We start from the raw sequence: 6,550 nt of genomic DNA, 5'->3' as shown, positions 1-6,550 counted from the left end.
GTCTTATGCACACAAACACATTTAAACTGAGAAAGAGTCCCCATGGGACATCTGTGCTCAAATAGTTGTGTAAATCCAGAACAGAGATCTCTCTGACCTTTAATACACCCCAGACATGCTAATATGCTCAGAGGACTGAGGTTGGGATCCTTCAGGAGTTGAAGGCCAGAAGTTTCTAACAGATGGGAAGGTTCCAGCCATCTGTGCATGAGGTAAGAGTTTTTACTTGGCACCTAGTCTTAAGAAGGGGAGTTTTAATAATTTTATTTTCTTCAGTGGCATGCATTCCTGGCATTTTTACTACTCAAACTGGCCCTATATTGTCCACTATATATGGAAATAAAAAAGATTTGGGAGTGTCTTTGTACTGCAGAGAGGCACAGATACTGAGTGATAGCAAAGTGGGGTTATTTTGGGGTCAGTGCATTTTATTTTCTCACAGTGAAATTTAACAGCTAAAATAGAATCATTTTTTAATTTAAGAAGTTTTTGGGGTATACCATTTCATTAACCACTTGGAAGGATGAGTTCCTTAATGTAGCTTAATCTGCTTAATGCAACAACCTATATCTTAATTAGAATCACACAGTTTGTGTTTCATGAATTCTATCTGCAGTGGTGCCTTTTCCTTGGAGATAGTGTATGCATTAATCACGGGCAGGACAGCTCAACTAACTGGATTATAAAACTTCTCTTGATGAAGGGTTTAACCTTTTATGCAACTGAGGTTTATCAGTGTTTTGTTTAGATCTCTGAAGTGTAGAATTAATATCTTTTTCACAAAGTTTAATTTAGTTGGTTGACATAATCTGTGTCAGAGGAAGATACTTATTGTCTTGGGCTGTAACTGAAGCACAGTCTAAAGTAGGAAAAGGTAGAAATCCTTAAAGTTAAAATTTGTGTAGTTTTATAACTGAGTTGTCTTAACTTGTTTGAAAATCCTTCTAGATAACAAAAAATGTTGTACCATCTCTCGCTCCATTTTAGAGTATCAAGTCATAGTCCAAAATCCCTTTAGGCTTAGGCTTGCTATATACTAGGCAGTTATAATGCAGATACGGTTTCTTGCAGCAAAAAGCACACTTGCTGGAACAGTTTGTGCTGAATCTCTGAGTGAAATAAACTATCCTTAGCAAAGAAGTCTTTCACCACTTTAATATGAGCTACTGAAATTTTTAGTAGCATGGAAATTTTGCATCAAAGGAAAATCTTCTAGGCTAATAAAAGTCTCTCTGGCAAAACAGGTCCATAATGGGAGATAATCAAAAATTCTAACCTAGCCCTTCTAATTACAGTGTGGAGATGAAACTACCCTTATGGTATCCACACTGTTTTGGAGAGGAGGGAGATAAGTTATTTGGAACCTGCCTCTGTTGCAGTCAAAGACAAGCAGAGTTTTAAATCATGTTGGATGTTAAGTCACCCTGTGAAAGAGGGTTAAACAACCAGCTAATATATTATAATCACAGAATCAGCTAGGTTCGAAAGGACCTTGAAGATGATCCAGTCCAACCATTAACCTAACACTGACAGTTCCCAACTACACCAGATCCCTCAGCGCTATGTCAACCCGACTCTTAAACACCTCCAGGGATGGGGACTCCACCACCTCCCTGGGCAGCCCATTCCAACACCTAACAACCCCTTCTGGAAAGAAATGCTTCCTAATATCCAGCCTAAACCTTCCCTGGTGCCACTTGAGCCCATTCCCTCTTGTCCTATCGCTTGTTACTTGGTTAAAGAGGCTCATCCCCAGCTCTCTGCACCCTCCTTTCAGGTAGCTGTAGAGGGCGATGAGGTCTCCCCTCAGCCTCCTCTTCTCCAGACTAAACCCCCCCAGTTCCCTCAGCCGCTCCTCCTACGACCTGTGCTCCAGACCCTGCACCAGCTCCGTTGCCCTTCTCTGGACACGCTCGAGTCATTCAATGTCCTTTTTCTAGTGAGGGGCCCAAAACTGAACACAGGAATCGAGGTGCGGCCTCACCAGTGCCGAGCACAGGGGTCAGATCCCTTCCCTGTCCCTGCTGGCCACGCTATTGCTGACACAAGCCAGGATGCCATTGGCCTTCTTGGCCACCTGGGCACACTGCTGGCTCCTGTCCAGCCGGCTGCCAATCAACCCCCCCAGGTCCCTCTCTGACTGGCAGCTCTCCAACCACTCCTCCCCAAGCCTGTAGCGCTGCTGGGGGTTGTGGCCAAAGTGCAGCCCCCAGCATACATATATATATATATATATAGGTACAAAGTGCTTCACAGTAATGTTTAATCAAAACATTAAATTGGCATAGTTACAAAATTGATATATAATCAATGTACAATACTTAATGAAATGGCTGTATATGTTATGTTTACCATTACAAATCCAAACCTCTTACATAATAAAGAATTTGACAATCTTAGGGACTACAGAGAAGGAACTTACAAACTACAGTTAAACAAAGTGTGCTTCTAAATACTCTGTGAAATACTCTCTGATGCCTAGCTGGTATTTCTTCAACTTCTACTTAGGGAATAAAACTAGGGGAGGCAATAGACTGGAACCATAACAGAGACATTTAAGCCATGTTATACGAGTAATGGGCCAGGAGCATTCTGCAGCCCTGACACCAAATTCTACAATGCATGTATTTTCATACAGATGAACCTTCCTAGCCCGGAAGAGCAGGTGGCTGCATCAAAATTGCTGTTGAAAGTCTTCCCTGGCCCAGACAAATCCCTGAAGCATGCTTGGGCACTATCTGGGAGAACACTAGTTGGCAGGATCCAAAACTCAGGTAGCAACAACAGTAGTAGCGATTTAATGGTTATTGAAGTGTGGAGACATCCAGGCCCATGCCATAGTTTACTGGAACACGTCTAGCCTGAGACAGCACCTGATTTTGAGATTTAACCATTTATCTCAGGGGAAATTAAAGTTGTTACATTTGTTTCCAAAATCGGTGAAGCTTGGCATTGTCATTGTGGAGAAGCAGTACCGTGAGATGATGCTGTGCAGTCATTACGCTACCTGATAATGTATTGTAATATTGCATAACATTTTGCAAAATTACTATCACTAAAATTTATTTAGGAAATTCAGTTATAGTGTCTAAAAGGCCTGATCAGATCCAGATTCTTTTGTCAGTGGCATGGTGCAGAAAGAAAAATCCTTGCCCTTTTAAAATTGAATTTGTGATTGGGCACAAGATACAGTAACAGGTTTAATAAACAGGAAAAAGACATTCTGGATGTACAAAGGAGAAAAAGATAAGAATATGTAGGGTAGCTCCTAACATGGTTAGGTTGTTATGAGTGTCTTCACTTATAATTGTGAATTAGAAATCGTAGAACGTTGTGCTACTTTCATTGCAGACAAGATGATGACAAACTGTTTCTTTGTGTCTAAATGTATTCTGAAAACTGTCCCTCAAAAACCATTTTAGACTGATCTAAAATGGATTGAGTTTGTGATTATCCTTTATTTAAGCGAGCATTTCTTACACATAGTGCCACAGCTTGAATGTGAATGTTGGCAATTGCTAAGGCCTCTAACTATACCTTCTAATTTAATTTCTGATATGACCAGACTGCTGTCTGAAGATGTAACGATTTATTCTCATGTCATTTATATCACTGTGGTTTCATTTTTTTTGTGGCTCTAAGAAGTATTTGGCTCTAGCTCTGTGCTTTTATTCACCACAGAGCCAGTGGGGTTACTGTGGGGCAGATACGCATCATCTGACAACCCCGATGCTGGGTCTCAGCGGGTCTTTAAGGTGGTCTGTCTGCCTTCATGGCTGTGAATGTAGCCCTTCAGCAGGGAGTGCCCATTGTGAGTCCTCTGGAATGTGGGAGGAAAATTCATCCTGCCAAGACACCACTTCCTTGTTTGGCATACAGTCAGCCTGCAAAATGAGAGGGTTACTGCACTGGCAGTACTGCAGAGTGCCTACAGAGAGGGATGAGATGCAAGTGTGTAGGAAGGGGAGGAGGCATGGTAGGGAAGAATATACTCTTACAGACTTCATGGTGGAAATACGCTGGCTGGGGGTATTCCAGGCTGTGTACATCTGCAGAAGGAGTATCTAGACTGCCTGAAGAGGATGCTGATAGGGTGCTCAGGCCTGAGCTTTCACCAGCAGTGTCCCAAATAGGCTGCTCGCAGGATGATTTTGGGGGTGCACCAATACAGTGATGAGCTGATCCATGGGAGTGTGACAAGTCAGTTCAACCATTTATTCTACATGCTTCAGAGGAGCTGCCTGTAAAGCTGCAGTGCAATGTCTTCCTTCTCGTGTTTGAACATAACACCTTTGAAGTCTTACAGAGAGACAGTGCTGGAGGTTCACAGATGCTTATTTCCTGCTTAACAGTGACATACCCATTCAGAGATCCTAGGATTGGAACAATTTATTTGAATTTACCATCTATCTTGTTTTTGAGTTTAAAGTTTGTGTAATACCTCCAACAACAATGCAGAATAAAACCAATGATGGTCATGGAAGAACTGGGGCCACTGTTTACACATATACTTTCAGAGCACATATGGAAACACAAAGCCACACAGAAACATAAAATCATATATAAACAAGCTTTTTCAGAAAGAATGAAACTAAGCAAGCTTGGTGTCCTGTTCATTTTTATTCAGTCCTCTGTAGTTTCACCTTCCCAGTGCAATAATCCGAGCCCACTTCTTGCCATGCCTTCTGTGACATCTGTTTGGGCAAGAGACAGTGTGTGCTGTGGTTAATCCAGTTAGTTGTATGTGCAGGCAGACTGGCCAGCGAGTACACGTGTCCATGGCCAACTGTCTCATGCTAAGATAATACATGCTGCCATGTCTACCTACTTTTCCCATACTCAGGCAACTAATCTGAGTCTCCTTCCTCTATCCAGATACTGGTGTTAAAGAAAATTTTAGGAACTTCATTACTTTGGGCTGTATTAGGCTTACTTCAGGGGTGTACTATTACATGCTCTGAGGCCTTGGTCCCTTGTCTGGCCAGAACAGATGCCTTTGGAGCATCATTTAGATCACATCAAAAACAAATTTTTAAAGTTTACTTTCTAGGAAGACAAGGTTGCGGAGAAAAGGACAGATGCATTCCCAGACTTCTTCACAGTGTGAACTGGGATGTAGCTGAGTTGTCCACCTTTACTAAGAAACCACGGAATGCTCTAAGAATTCCTAATCCACAGAAAGCCCTTGAAATTTCTTTCCTTCCTTAAAATATAATTGAAATTGGCCGATTAGTTTGACAGAAAGGCACAGACCGTGGTTTCACAAGAAAGCTGGTTAAAATCAGATAATGCTGGTGGTATTGTAACCAAGAACTTCTGCATAATTTAAAATAAGTTAGTTTTTAGATTATAACGGAAAATACATTGTGAAATTGAAAACAAGAAAAATAATGACTCTAAGTCATGTAAAGTTACTGTAGGGAAATAGTCATGAATAAGAAAGAAGGTGTGTAAAAGTTAGGTAAGTCAGAGCTTCCTCGTGATTGCTTGTAGGTATTCAGAATCATGGACCATCCTTTTCATTGCCTGCATGAACTGTTTTTGTGGACTTATTATACAAGCATCTTAGAAGTACAGGGCTTCAAGAAATCCCATAGTCCAAACCACTACATTCACAGAGGATCTTTCATAATTGGAGTATTATTATAACTGTCAACACTCCATGCAGGCATGCTGTGTGCTACATGAAGCTGCTTTCAGCTGCTAAGCTGCTGCTCTGGCACTAATGGAAACTGCTGAGTTCCCAGGCTGACCTCAGTACCCTGCTACCGCCCTCCTGAAATGAGCCTGAAACCTCTTCTTCATCCACAGCTCCCGGGAGGGAGAGGGAAAGGAAATCCGCTTTGGTTTTAACAGCTGGCACTGAATAGAGGAGCAAGTTTCCAATAAATGGAAATAAAGAATGAGGGCATGTGACTAAAGCCATGAAGGTCACTTTTTGGTATGCCAACAGATGAGCAATGCTCAGAGTGGCATTTGACAAAATGTCACTCAGAATGCGTAGACACGATGATGATGTCAAAAGAGGCTCACTTGAATTGGGATTCAGGAGGATCCTCTATTTAAATCCTGTCTGAGCTACTGACAGGCTCCATGACCTTCTACAGTATACTGAGCTCCATGGGTCAAACTGGTCCTCGCTGAAACTAAATTGACTACAATGGAATTATTCTGGGAGTGAACTTGATTTCTCAGACATCAGTCAACACAGCTGGTTCACTGAATAAATGGAAGAAAGCAAGCATAGATGTCACTGGAAAACAGATGCATCTGAACCAAGTCTTTTAGTTTTGGCAAAACTAGAGCAGAACTGCACAACTGTTACTTAAAATGCATACTTGTTGATGGTGGTTTACTGACAATGTAAACTCTATGAAGGTAACAAAGCTACAAAAGTGCCATTGTCTTTTTTAAAAGGAATGTAATTATCGTGTATGTTATTTATAACTTGGGAAATGACTGATGCTTCTTTAAGTATTCTGGTATAGACTATTTTTTCTTAAAAAAAGAAAAAAGATAAATGTCTCAAGCATACAGTACAATGCTGCAC

Source organism: Athene noctua, chromosome 3 (assembly GCF_965140245.1).
Source record: "Athene noctua chromosome 3, bAthNoc1.hap1.1, whole genome shotgun sequence".
NCBI lineage: Eukaryota > Metazoa > Chordata > Aves > Strigiformes > Strigidae > Athene > Athene noctua.
Note: the sequence above shows the minus strand (reverse complement) of the source record.